Source organism: Bos indicus x Bos taurus, chromosome 17, assembly GCF_003369695.1.
Source record: "Bos indicus x Bos taurus breed Angus x Brahman F1 hybrid chromosome 17, Bos_hybrid_MaternalHap_v2.0, whole genome shotgun sequence".
Classification (NCBI taxonomy): domain Eukaryota; kingdom Metazoa; phylum Chordata; class Mammalia; order Artiodactyla; family Bovidae; genus Bos; species Bos indicus x Bos taurus.
Window position 1 is genome coordinate 4811568 of NC_040092.1, and position 15203 is coordinate 4826770.

General features: G+C 38.2%; 1 protein-coding gene across 1 annotated transcript in view; it reads left to right on the forward strand.

Annotated features, from left to right (window-relative positions):
* Positions 1-15203, forward strand: part of TTC28 (tetratricopeptide repeat domain 28) — a 588080-nt gene that overhangs the window by 3966 nt on the left and 568911 nt on the right.

Below are 15203 nucleotides of genomic sequence, written 5' to 3' on the forward strand. Positions count from 1 at the left end.
CTCAAAGAATTACTAAATAAGAGAGAATGTAGGTACATATTTAGAACAATGCCTTGTGTGTGGTAGGGATTTGGTACTTGTTGTTTATCTTCTTTTGCTAATTAACAATTTAAAAGCAAGCCCCAAAGCAAACAAAACTGCCAAACCAAAAAAAAAACAAACCCCTCTTTTCCCCCAAAATAAACACAACCCCCCACAAATAAACAAGCCTAAAACACAGACAAGACAAAAAAAAAACCAAAAAACAAAAAACGAAACAACCAAACCACAAAAACCCACAAAGGAAAAACCACAGACAAAAACCTCAAACCTCTTCCTGTCCCCATCACTTTTCTGTGACCCAAGAAATCCCTGTGAGTGCTTGAGGAACAGTGAAGGACAAAGTCTCCCACACCACACAGTTGTATTACAGAAGGCTGCTAAATCTAGGCTGTGTGTATGATACTTGATGGTGTATTTGTATGTATTATTAAAAATAAAAGTGTAACTGAAAGCTGTTTTTATTCCACAGTTCTTATTAATGTGCTGTTCTTTTACTACTTATTTTTCCTAAAATCAGAAGCAGTGCTTTTTCATTAAGTTTGATGGTTACAATTCTTACTTCTTTAGAGTGGTTGCTAATTTAGAAAAACTCTTTTAGAGACAGAGAACCTGATGTTTAAACTTAAATTTAATAGTACTTTTATTTTGAGGTTTCTTTAGTAGCTAGAGTAGATTGCTGTTTTCTGTAGGAGGAAATCAGAAATAACAATATTAAGGCAGATATGGTGCTTGGAACAAATCATGTTCACTGAATGTGTATTCACTATGAACCAAAGAAAATAATTGTTTATATTGTAAGTATTATTTAAACAAAAGCTTATCTTCAAGGTCACAATTAAATTTATAGCCCCCACATCCTCAGACTGATAACTCATAGATATTTCTATAAAAAATTTAATCATAGTGTCTTTATTAAAAAAAACAACTTTAGACTTTCCTAGGGGTCAGTGGCTGAGTCCACACGTCCACTGCAGGGGACACAGGTTCAACCCCTGGTCAGGGAAGATCCTGAATGTGGTGTGGTAAATTAAACCCTTTTATTATTACAAAAACTGTGTGTTTGCATTGTATGAAATTAGAAAATATAAGACAAGCAGAAATACCGCCCTCATAATGTTGCCAATATAGTGATTACTATTAATACTTTAATGCATAACTTTCTGGAACTTTTTCTGTACATTTGTGTTTTTTTTTTGACCGTGTGACTTATGGGATATTGAAATCAGAGACTAGTCCATTTTATTGGAAATCAAAGTAGTACTGGGAGACTGGAGCTTCCCTAGTGGCTCAGATGGTAAAGAATCTGCCCGTAATGTGGGAGACCTGAGTTCAATCCTTGTGTTAGGAAGATCCCTTGGAGGAGGGCATGGCAACTCACTCCAGTATTCTTGCCTGGAGAATCCCCATGGACAGAAGAGCCTGGTGGGCTACAGTCCACAGGGTTGCAAAGAGTCGGACATGACTGAGCGACTGAGCACGCACATGCACACGCACACGGAGATTGAGAAAGCAGTAAGAGTAACTAGAGAGTAGAACGAACACACACACACACACACTCATACCCACACCCCCCCCCCAACACACACACCCCCCGGTAAGAGTAACTAGAGAGTAGAACGAACACACACACACACACTCACACCCACACCCCCCCCAACACACCCCCCCCCCCCAACACACACACCCTCCGATAAGAGTAACTAGAGAGTAGAACTGTAAAAGTGGGGAGGCAGGTGGTCTTTAAGGGCTCTAATTGCCCTTACTGCGACCACTACCAAAAACCCGTTAACTTGCAGTATTCTGAAATGTGAGTTGTTGAGATTCTGGTTGACAATTAACAATTCATAATGGGGATGTGGTACTGTGTTGTGGGTAAAGAACAGATTGCTAAGAAATAGCAGGTGGTCTCCATAACGCAGGAAACCTGACTCTGTGTTGTGGTTTTGCAAGAGTAAAAAAAAGTTTAGCTGTGACTGTTACATATGGGAAGGAATCTTACTGTATACAGTTTCCCTTTTTGTGATTATATATATGACATTTCCATGCTATGACTGCATAAGTTTGCCATAGTGGAAGTTAAAAAATTGCCATAGTAGTGTTTCTATTAATGTGGACTTAATTTCAGAAAATGATAGGAAATTTTTAAAATCAGTATTCTTTTCACTTGCAGTAATGCATAAAAAATGTCACTTTGATGAAGTTGGAACTTCCTAAGATGATTATTTCCCTCTGTCATCATAAAAGGAAAATCATAAAACTTGATGCTTATATTTTGCAAAATCATGCATTGGTGTCCATTTTTAGATAATAGACACACAAAAAAATAGTTTTTGAAGATGAGAAGAAGAAAATAAGAATAGGCAGAAGAAAAGACATATTGGAAAAGAATCAACCAAATAAACAGAAAGTAGAAGCAAGCAGAGATGAGAGAAGAGAGTAATTATTAGATTTAAAGGACAATATTCTAAAAATTGTGAAAGTCGCTCAGTTGTGTCCAACTCTTTGCAACCCCATGGATATACAGTCCATGGAATTCTCCAGGCCAGAATACTGGAGTGGGGTAGCTGTTCCCTTCTCCAAGGGACGTTCCCACCCAGGGATCAAACCCAGGTTTCCCACATTGCAGGGGGGTTCTTTACCAGCTAAGCCACCAGGGAAGCCCAAGAGTACTGGAGTGGGTAGCCTATCCCTTCTCCAGTGAATCTTTCCGACCCAGGAATCGAACTAGGATCTCCTGCATTGCAGGCAGATTCTTTACCAGCTGAGCTAAAAGAAAAAAAAAAAATTGATATCCCTGGTGGCTTAGTTGGTAAAGAGTCTGCCTGCAATGTGGGAGACCTGGGTTCAATCCCTGGGTCGGGAAGATCCCCTGGAGAGGGAAATGGCAACCCATTCTTGTATTCTTGCCTGAAGAATTCCATGGATAGAGGAGCCTGGTGGGCTACAGTCCGTGAGGTCACAAAGAGTTGGACATGACTGAGTGACTAACTTTCACTTTTCATTCCAAAAATTACTGGAATCTCTGAGGCTTGCAGGACTTTAGTTCCCAGACCAGGGATTGAACCCATGCCACCTGCAGTGGAGATGGAATCCTAACCACTGGATTGCCAGGGAATTCCCAAGACAGTCTTGAAAAAGAACAAATTTAGAGGTCTCACTCTTCCCAGTTTCAAAATCTGTGAAGTGAGAGTAATCAAGACAGTGTGTTACTAGCATAAGAATAACATAAGTCTATGGAATTGAGAGTCTGGAAGTAAGTGCTCACATGTATGGTCAACTGATTCTCAACAGTAATGTGAAGACCATTCAAAGTGGGCAGAATAGTCTTTTCAGTGAAAGTTGCTGGACAGCAGACAACTGGATATCCACATAAAAAAAGGTTGAATTTGGACCCCTATCTTACACCATACACAAAAATTAACTCAAAATCTATTGAGGACCTAAATGTAAGAGCAAAAACAATGAAATTCTAAAAAAAGCATGGGTCTATAAGTGACAACATTTTAAATGCAAGCATGTTAACCTTTACATATTTATGAGATTATTATGCCAAGTTATAGAGCAGAAGAAGCCATCAACTTTGTAAGACTTACCCTGTGACCTTCGTCTTCTAAGAGCTTGCTGCTGCTGCTAAGTCACTTCAGTCGTGTACGACTCTGTGACCCAAGAGACGGCAGCCCACCAGGCTCCTCTGTCACTGGGATTCTCCAGGCAAGAATACTGGAGTGGGTTGCCATTGCCTTCTGCTCTAAGAGCTTAGTTTCCTGAAATTTTGTTAGTATAGTTTGATACTGAAGAGTATATATTTAATAAGGCTAAGCACTTAGGTTGAAACAGTACTTTTTATTTTGGAGTGAATTTGTTGTTGCTAAGTTGTGCCCAACTCTTTGTGACCCCATGGACTGCAGCTTGTATATCCCAGAGTTTGCTCAAATTCATGTCCATTGAGTTGGTGATGCTTTCCAACCATCTCATCCTCTGTTGGCTCCTTCTCCTCCTGCCTTCAATCTTTCCCAGCATAAGGGTCTTTTCCAATGAGTTGGCTCTTTGCCTTATGTGGCCAAAGTATTGGAGCTTCTATATCAGTCCTTCTAATGAGTATTCAGTGTTGATTTCCTTTAGGATTGACTGGTTTGATTTGGTCATTCTCATTTCCCTCTCAGAAATTTTCGTGTTACTAATATGATTTTGGAATTCAGGCACCTTTATTGGACATTTGACCTTGTGTATAGTTTCTTGTCCTTGGGAAAAATGTTTTATGGGGATTGCACAATTGGCTGAGAGAGTACTAAAAACAGTCACAAATGCTTTTGTTCTGTATGTAATATTTTAGTGTAGAGTGCTGTCTTAAATCTTTTAGATTATGCAGAAATGAGATTTTTGAAAGTTTCCCCATTGTCAAATAATACTCTTGTTAAATTACTTCCTAATCTCTATGAGGATTTATGAGAACTATTTATAAAAATTGTTCTGGAAATTGGTCATAAATTCAAGATATATTTTATAAAAAGTAAAATTTTCATTAGGTGTATTTGGAAGAATCATGTAAATTATAAAATACTGTATGTTGGCAGTGTTCTTGCCATAAAGTATAGGGTCTGTTGATTTCAGATTTTAATCACTAATCTTTAATCACTAATCACTAACATTTTGTGTTTACTGTCTTTTACGTACTGTTCTAAGTCCTTTACATAAGTTAACTCATTTAATTCTCACAACTATCTTTCTTAGGAGATAGTTGTTACCCCTTATTACACAAAAGAAAACTGAGGTACGGCAAGGTTACTATGTAGTATCCTGCTCAAGTTCCACAGTTAGGAAGCTGAGTTGCCCTGGATTCTAAGTTAGTAGTTAGGCTCTGGAGTTTATTTTCTTAACCATTGCACTGGACTGTCTTTGATTTGAATGATCATTAAGCAAATAATAATCCATTGTAACTTTTGCTATGGGATATTAGACTTACTGCTGGACAGTAACATAGGAATGCCCCTGGATATTTTGTAAACATCTAGTTTTTGGGATTTAAGGTTATGTTGACACAGTATTCTGAAATTTGAGTCTTTATAATGATAGAGCAAAAGGATGAGTACTTGAAACTGAGTTTATTCTTTCATTTTATTATCTCACAACTTTATTAATCAAAATATAAACTTAACTGCAGGGTGAGCAGTTTATTTTTAAGTATTTAAAGTTATAAATCTGTTATTAAACTAATACTTAGTGCAGTATCTGACATAAATGTTTCTTGAATGAATACTGGGAATTAAACCAGATAATGAAGAAAAGTATCAAAATGAGGCTATATAAAAATAATTGTTTTTAAGATAGTAAAGGAATGATTATAATTTCATATGCATCTCTGAAATAAAAGAATTGTAAAATCATTGCTTATATCTTCCTTTCTTACTAATGAAGGGAATTAGTCTTCATAATGCAAATTAAAAGTTGTTAACAAAAAACAAAAGATAATTAACACTATATGTAATGTATTGATTCAGAATTTTAGCCCAAGGACAGATTTGAAAAATAAAACTACAGTTTTAGTTTCCTGAAATAAGTTTTTGGTTATTTCTACTTAATAAATATTAATTTTTGAGCTTATTTTTCTTGAATTAAAGAGTTGAAATAGTTAAATGTCTCAGTTTTACACTGCTCTCTCTTTCTGCATACCTATATATATATGTATTTGACTGCACCATGCAACTTATGGGATGTTATTTCCCTGATGCAAGAATTGAACCCAGGGCCTCAGCAGCAAGAGTATAGAGTCCTAACCACTGGACCACCAGGGAATTCCCTACTCTTCTGCTTTAGAGTACATATTTATTTCTAGTTGAAGTTGGAGGAGTTAGATTTAGTTTGTGTTTAATACTAGCTGAATTTTTTTCAAAATGTAGTTGGTTTGCCACGATTGTCATAGCATTAAAAAAAAAGAATTATTTGGTTGCACTGGGTCTTAGCTGTGGCATGTGGGATCTAGTTTCCTGACCAGGGAATGAACTCAGGCCCTCTGCATTAGGAGCACAGTCTCAGCCACTGGACTACCAGGGAAGTCTCTGTCATAGCATTTTGATTGATCAGAGGAAGTTGTGAAAGTGCGTTTGTATCAATTTGGCTCAAACATTAAAAAAAAGTCTTGTTTCTTCTTGTGTAGTATTTTATTACATTTTGTGTATAGTTACTTTAAATGCAGCAGTATTTTAACATTAACTTTTAAAAATACTCTCCTGGAGATGTCTTTTCCTTTAGATGAAATCTCCAGGTTTCAAGATGTGATGCTTAAGTACTTTGTCTCCTGAGAGTGCACTGTGAAAAGATTGCTGTACTAAAGCATGACTATTTTTAATAGAAGCAATTAGACCTTTGCAATATTGGAGTATCTTTCCTTTTTATTAGTTTTGCATCAAAAAAACCAGGACCAAGTGCATCAGGCATCCTGTGACTATTTCAAAGGGTGAAAGTTTATGAATTCCAAAAAGGGTGGGTCTAAGATTTAGAAGGACCAATGGCAATGCTTTTGGTCAAGGTATTTGGAGAGCCTCTACAAATTTTTCCAGTCTTAATGCCATTTGGGCATTTGACTAAACCAGAGGATTGAGGGTGGTAAACACAGTGAAAGTATTGTAAAACCAGCCAAACTACTCAGGCTTGTCAAAGGAAGTGGCCATAGAATGTGTTCTTGATCACTGTGAAGTTTGAGAAGCATTCTTTTGGTAGGGATAATTTTTTTCTTAAAGGACTTTTTAGCCACAAAGGAGGCAGTAGCCTGTCTGCAAGGGAATGCTTCCATCCAGTGTGATAACATACAAACCATGACTAAAACATATTTATATACATGAGACAGAAGAAGTTGTATGATATGCATTTTGCCAGACCTCAAATGGTCCATTGGGCAGTTTAAAATGTCCGAGAGCAGTACTAACAGGCTTCCCTGGGTTGTGCTTAGATAAATGAGACAAGTGAGGTAGGCACTTTTTGTGGCTTTGTTATTGTTTTCTCACCAATATTGATTCATGAAGGCTATCATTTTGTTGGTAGACCAGTGGCTTATTGCATGTACAATGGTGAGGACTGAGAATTTGAGAGTCTCTGGTAGGATGGGGTTGTTATTTGGTCCAAACCAGAGCTTTCTCTTTTTATCAAGTCAACAATTGTTGAGTTTCCAATACTGTTTTTGTTTTTTTCTGAGGCCATTGTTGGGCTTCTCTAGCCAGTTTTCCTAAGTTATCATTTAGGGAAATATCCCTTTCGACCATGACAGAGGTTTGGCGATTGTTAGTTCCTTTAACGGTAGCATTCCTTGCAGAGATGTCAGCAAGGTGATTTCCCTTAGCTTCCAGAGAGTCAAGTTTAGAATGCCCTGGAATTTTAATAGCTATCCTGGAATGGAAGTAAAGTGGGCCTTAGAAAGCATCACTACAAACAAAGCTAGTGGAGGTGATGGAATTCCAGGTGAGCTATTTCAAATCCTGGAAGATGATGCTGTGAAAGTGCTGCATTCAACATGCCAGCAAATTTGGAAAACTCAGCAGTGGCCACAGGACTGGAAAAGGTCAGTTTTCATTCCAATCCCAAAGAAAGGCAATGCCAAAGAATCCTCAAACTACCAAACAATTGCACTCATCTCACACGCTAGTAAAGTAAATGCTCAAAATTCTCCAAGCCAGGCTTCAGCAGTACATGAACCGTGAACTTCCAGATGTTTAAGCTGGTTTTAGAAAAGGCAGAGGAACCAGAGATCAAATTGCCAACATCCGCTGGATCATCAAAAAAGCAAGAGAGTTCCAGAACAACATCTATTTCTGCTTTATTGACTATGCCAAAGCCTTTGACTGTGTGGATCACAATAAACTGTGGAAAATTCTGAAAGAGATGGGAATACCAGACCACCTGACCTGCCTCTTGAGAAACCTATATGCAGGTCAGGAAGCAACAGTTAGAAGTGGACTGTTGGAACAGTGACTGGAACAACAGACTGGTTCCAAATAGGGAAAGGAGTCCGTCAAGGCTGTATATTGTCACCCTGCTTATTTAACTTATATGCAGAGCACATCATGAGAAATGGTGGGCTGGAAGAAGCACAAGCTGGAATCAAGATTGCCGGGAGAAATATCAATAACCTCAGATATGCAGATGACACCACCCTCATGGCAGAAAGTGAAGAGGAACGAAAAAAACCTCTTGATGAAAGTGAAAGAGGAGAGTGAAAAAGCTGTCTTAAAACTCAACATTCAAAAAATGAAGATCATGGCATCCATTCCCATCACTTCATGGGAAATAGATGGGGAAACAGTGTCAGACTATTTTTTTTGGGGCCCCAAAATCACTGCAGATGGTGATTGCAGCCATGAAATTAAAAGACGCTTACTCCTTGGAAGGAAAGTTATGACCAACCTAGATAGCATATTCAAAAGCAGAGACATTACTTTGCCAACAAAGGTCCGTCTAGTCAAGGCTATGGTTTTTCCAGTGGTCATGTATGGATGTGAGAGTTGGACTGTGAAGAAAGCTGAGCACCGAAGAATGGATGCTTTTGAATTGTGGTGTTGGGGAAGACTCTTGAGAGTCCCTTGGACTGCAAGGAGATCCAACCAGTCCATTCTGAAGGAGATCAGTCCTGGGTGTTCTTTGGAAGGACTGATGCTAAAGCTGAAACTCCAGTACTTTGGCCACCTCATGTGAAGTGTTGACTCACTGGAAAAGACTCTGATGCTGGGAGGATTGAGGGCAGGAGGAAAAGGGGACGACGGAGGATGAGATGGCTGGATGGCATCACCGACTCGATGGATGTGGGTTTGGGTGAACTCCGGGAGTTGGTGATGGACAGGGAGGCCTGGCGTGCTGCGATTCATGGGGTCACAAAGAGTCGGACACGACTGAGCGACTGAACTGAACTGAAAGTGGCAGGTAAAAGTATTGCATCCAATAATTCCTGAACATAGGGGCCATTTTAAGTTTAATCTACACTAAAAGTAAGAAAGCCATGTTTCTCCCACAACATTTCAAAATCATAAGCTATCTAAAGCATATCTGCTTTTAATATAAATATTGGCAGTTTTGTCATTGGCTAAAATATTCAGTTCAGTCGCTCAGTCATGTCTGACTTTGTGACCCCATGGATTACAGCATGCCAGGCCTCCCTGTCCATCATCAACTCCCAGAGCTTCCCCAAACTCATGTCCATAGAGTCGGTGATGCCATCCAACCATCTCATTCTCTTGTCATCCCCTTCTCCTCCTCCCTTAAATCTTTCCCAGCATCAGGGTCTTTTCCAGTGAGTCAGCTCTTAGCATCAGGTGGCCAAAGTATTGGAGTTTCAGCTTCAACATCAGTCCTTCCAAAGAACACCCAGGACTGATCTCCTTTAGAATGGACTGGTTAGATCTCCTTGCAGTCCACGGGACTCTGAAGAGTGTTCTCCAACACCAAGGTTCAAAAGCATCAATTCTTTGGTGCTCAGCTTTATAGTCCATACATCCGTACATGACTACTGGAAAAACCATAGCTTTGACCTTTTTCGGCCAAGTAATGCCTCTGCTTTTTAATATGCTGTCTAGGTTGGTCATAGCTTTTCTTCCAAGGAGCAAGCTAAAATATTGGCATGCCTCATTTTCCTGTGCTTCGCTTTATTGCACTTTGCAGATGCTGCATTTTTTTTTTCTTTTTTTACAAATGGAAGGTTTGTGGCAACTTTGCTTTGAGCAAGTTTATTGGTGGCGTTTTTTTCCCCCTAGTACTGTTTGCTCACTTCATATCTCTATGTCACATTTTGGTAATCCTCACAATATTTCAAAAAAATTTTATTATATTTGTTATGGTTATCTGTGATGCTAGTATTGTGGTTGTTTTGGGGCACAATTAATTGCACCCATATAAGATGCCAGACTTAATTGGTAAATGTTGTATGTGGCCTGACTGCAATGTAGGTGGTCTCTGGGTCAGGAAGATCCCCTGGAGAAGGAAATGGCTACCCACTTCAGAATTCTTGCTTGAGAATCCCATGGACAGAGGAGCCTGGCGGTCTGCAGCCCATGGAGTCACAGAGAGTCAGACACGGCTGAGTGACTAACACTGCTCTATCATTGGATGAATGGATTTTTTATAATTCTAGCTGTTGTCTTTTGTGGACCTGTTATTTTTGTTTTTCTGTGAGGAACATATATTGGATGCGGGAGGTAAAGGAGAATCTGCTGCTTCTGTCACTCCCTTTATAGCCATCACTGTCTTGTTTCTTGTAACTCAAGTTAGATTTGGTCTCTTGTTCCACTGCAAAAAACAAGCCTGAAGAGATGGGGCAGGAGGAAAGCTCCTACAGACAGATCTTCTGGGTTTTGAGGAGTGATTTTCTTTCTTCCCCTTGAAGGGGAGAAAACTTTTTTCACTGGTACATTTAAAGCTCTTCACCTATAAAGAGTCACCAATTTTGGACAAGTGTAACAGAATGCTCAGAGGACCTGAGCTTTTAAACTTTGAAGGTCTAAACTTTATTGTTGGCCACTGCTAAGTCTGGCTGGTATTTCAAAGGAATACTGAGCACTGCAAATAGGCACTGAAGGGGTAAATTTATTAAACCTGTGGGGGAGAAAAGTGCTACTGTAATGAACACACAAAGATAAGGAAGTGAAACAGCCTCATTACTGACATGGAGAAAGTTGTAGGGGTCTGGATAGATCAAACCAGCTACAACATTCCTTTAAGCCAAAGCCTAATCCGCAGTAAGGCCCTAATTCTCTTTACTTCTGTGAAGGCTGAGAGGCAAGGAAGCTGCAGAGGAAAAAACTGAAGTTAGTAGAGGTTGGTTTATGAGGTTTAAGGAAAGAAGCTGTTCCCATAACAGGAAAGTGGAATATGAGACAGCAAGTGCTGACATAGAAGCCAGTTAACCAGAAGACCTCACTAAGGTAATTAATGACAACAGATTTTCCATGTAGCCTTCTATTGGAAGAAGATGCCATCTAGGACTTTCATAGCTACAGAGGAGAAGTCAGTGCCTGACTTTGAAGCTTCAAAGGACAGACTGACTCTTATTAAGGGCTAATGCAGCTAGTCACTTTAAGTTGAAGCCAATGCTATTTACTATTCAAGAAATCCTAGGGTACTTAGGAATTATGCTAAATCTATCTACCTGGATGACAGTACATCTGTTGACAACATGGTTTAGTGACTGTTTTAAGCCCACTGTTGAAATCTATTGCTCAGAAAAGAAGATTCCTTTCAAAATAGTACTGCTCATTGACAATGCACCTGTTCACCTGAGAGCTCTGCTCATACAAATGATGCTATTATGAATATCCTGGTATATATAGCTTTGTTTACATAGGTTAATGTATCTGAAGTCTAATTTACTAGAAGTAGGAAAAACTTTTAGAATTTGAAGGGTGTATATCTTTTACATTTTTTTTTTTTAGATATTCCTAAATTGTTCTGTGATTACACCAGCTTGCACTTCCACCAACAATGTATGGGTGGGACTTTTTCTTTATCCTCTTACCATTAAAATGTATTTTTTTTCCCCATTAGTAGGAGAGGTGAAAAGTGATATTTCATGGTTTGATTTTCTTTTAAAATAATTGAAGCCACACATCAAAAAATATGATTAAAAGCCATATGAATTTCCTTTCTCTTGATCTGCCTGTGCATATTCTTTGCTTTTTCCACTGGATTTTTTTTTCTAATTTATTTGTAGATTTTTATATAGTAAGGGCTTCCCTTGTGGCTCAGCTGGTAAAGAATATGCCTGCAATGTGGAAGACCTGGGTTTGATTCCTGGGTTGGGAAGATCCCTTGGAGAAGGGAAAGGCTACCCACTCCAGTATTCTGGCCTGGAGAACCCACTCCAGTATTCTGGCCTGGAGAATTCCATGGACTAGTCCATGGGGTTGCAAAGAGTCAGACACAACTGAGCGACTTTTACTTTTCTTTCACTATATAGTAAGCAAATTAGCTTTTTATCATGTATTACAAATAGATTTTTTTTTTAACTTACTTGTGACTCATCTTTTTACTTTTTTAAAAATATTTTTTTCCATGCAGATATTTAAAAATGATAAGCATTTTTTATATCATTTGAGTAGTCAAAATTTATAACAGGACTTGAGCTATGTTAAGTAATTGTATGTGGCTGAATAGGTCTGAGTCAATTTGATCCATATGTTATTGACACTTCTGACCTTTTAAGATGAGTCTGTCAGAGGGTCAGAAGAAAACATCAACGTTAATGGATGTTGACATTCATAAACTATACCTATATGAAATATGTGAGGAAAGAATATCAGAAGAATTAAGTGGTATTTCAAAACTTTGGTTTTTTTTTGGTCTTCTTGAGTAGTACTGTATATTCACCCTAGTAGTCTATGAATTTAATATGGCCATTTATTCCAGGTACTATATAATCTGAGAAATACATGCAAACCTTTTAAAAAAATCTCTCTGTATTGCCAAATTTATCAATTGCAGAGAAGATAGAAAAGGACAAGGGAAATTATATCTCTTTTAAAAAATCATACACAAAAATTGCCATTTCTTAGCATCCTGAGGACCACATTGTAACCAGCTGAGTAGACTCAGGCATATTTTGACGCTTCTGTGGACACTTACTAGAGTGTGTTTTTCTCTTACATTTGTGGGCATTTGGTGGTGACGATGGTGTTGGAGTTCCCTAGTATTTATAATCTTTCTGCACTAGCACTAACTTTTTCATGATGTTTTTCTTTGCTCTCAGAGGCATTATTTAATAGTTTACATCAGCGTTTTGAGCATTTTCTCGTCCAGCTAGGTACTCTACCGAAAAGATACTTTGATCTTGTTATGTATAGTAGCTATCTCCTCTATCAGATTTACAATGTGTGAAATAACTCTTAGCAGGCTTCCCTGATAGCTCAGGTGGTAAAGAATCTGCCTGCAATGCAGGAGACCCCAGTTTCATTCCTGGGTCTGGAAGATCTGCTGGAGAAGGGACAGGCTACCTACTTCAGTATTCTTGGGCTTCCCTTGTGGCTTAGCTGGTAAAGAATCCATCTGCAATGCGGGAGACCTGGGTTTGATCTCTGGGTTGGAAAGATCCCCTGGAGAAGGGAAAGGCTACCCACTCCAGTGTTCTAGCCTGGAGGACTCCATGGACTGTTGAAGTGTCTCCCACTAAAGAAGAAACGTAATTTAACTTTGTTATCCCAGTCTCCTGAGGACCTAGGGGTTCCTTGGAACATGTTTTGGAAATGTTACTTTGTATTACTGTATATGGAGATAATAGAATGCAGACTCTTTTCTTAATTTGATTCTTATCTATTTTGAAGTAGAACCAAATTAACCCTGAGAAGCAAGGAATGCTGTAATAGTAGGATTATGTCTTTTTCACTTTTAGGCCACATATGAACCTAACGAATTTTACTTCTGTTACTGTTACTGCTCTTTTTATGTTGTACCCCTGAATTTTCAAATGTCAAATTTGTTCTATAGTTTATGGATAGCACTGCCCTTAAGTAGAGTCATGATGATGACTGTTTCTCAAAATGAAATGTCTTATACATTGTTAAGGAGAAGGCAATGGCACCCCACTCCATTACTCTTGCCTGGAAAGTCCCATGGATGGAGGAGCCTGGAAGGCTGCAGTCCATGGGGTCGCTGAGGGTTGGACATGACTGAGCGACTTCACTTTCACTTTTCGCTTTCATGTATTGGAGAAGGAAATGGCAACTCACTCCAGTGTTCTTGCCTGGAGAATCCCAGGGACGGGGGAGCCTGGTGGGCTGCCGTCTATGGGGTCGCACAGAGTCGGACATGACTGAAGTGACTTAGCAATAGCAATACATTGTTAAATGTCTTATATTAATCCATTAATTTGGTGTGGCTGAAATCATTAAAAAATTAATCAAGACTCTTCAGGAAAATCCTGCTCATTTGCTCAATGTTCCGTAGTCCATTCACTTTCAAGCAATATGTTTCATGATCATCATTAAAAAAAAAGAAACAGAACCCTAACCAGAGTATACATTATTGGCTACTTCTATATTAGCATGAGGAATTTGAGGGATATAATTTGGGCGCTGATATTTGAAATTTCTAGGAAATTTTAAATTGTCCTAGAAAGCTAGGATATGATATCCCTATGAGTAGAGGAAAAAATCTGATTGCCTCTGTGGGAGATTGGGTTTGTCTTCTTCCTCCTCTCTGTGGAATCTGTTCTTTTCTAATGCAACTACCTCTGTGAGGAGTCTGTTACTTTTGTACCTGTTGTTATCTGTTACCTATTAGATCTGTCCACTTCTGAATGGAGGGACTGGACTGAGTCTTAAAGGAAGACGTGAGGAAGGAAATTAAGTTTTTTGTTTTAATTTCATTTAGGGCAAGCCTACTTGAAATTGCAAACTGTTTGTCTTGATACTGCCGTCTTAAGCATCTATCCTTGGGATTCTAATGCAGTTTCTAATTTTCCTTTTTTAAAAATGAATAACATTTGACTCATTTATTCCTTTTTGTTTTAAGGTCATTGCTATAAAGTCATAGAAAACTTAGTGATTTGGAAAAATCAACGTCAGAGACAGGGCTTAAATTGCCAAGATACAATTTACAGCAGATTTTTTTTTCATTTTGATGATCTCCAAAACCTGATGTTTGTCTTTGAAATTCCATGGTGGTAGGCAAATTATAGTTACCAAATTTGCCAGTCTTAAAAGATTCCTTGGTACATGAAAATTTATTTTTTAAAAGGTTATTATTTTTTTAAATTTAAGACTTACATGTGCTCATTGCATCACATTGGGGTAAAAGAAAATTTTAAGAAAATAACTCATAATCTTGTATCCAAAGATATTGTAGCATAGTTGATATTTTGATCTTGTTCCTTTTGTTAATTTCCTAAATGCAGCCATCTTAACATAATTGAGATCATATTGTCTGCATTGGTTTGCATTTTGTTTTTTTCTTAGTATAACTTTAAATTGCCAAGGAAAAGCCTGATTATTTTTTGCATTTATTCATTTATTCATTCTCTCAAACAAAAAATATATGCGTATATAAATATGTGTTTTTGTAACTATATGTGTGTATATGAGAACACATGCATATATACATATGTATTTAAGGTACTAGGTTTGCTGCTTCTTGGAAAGTGTGTTGTCTTTCTGGGCATAAAAGTTAACTGTAATATAAAGCGGACTATGAAG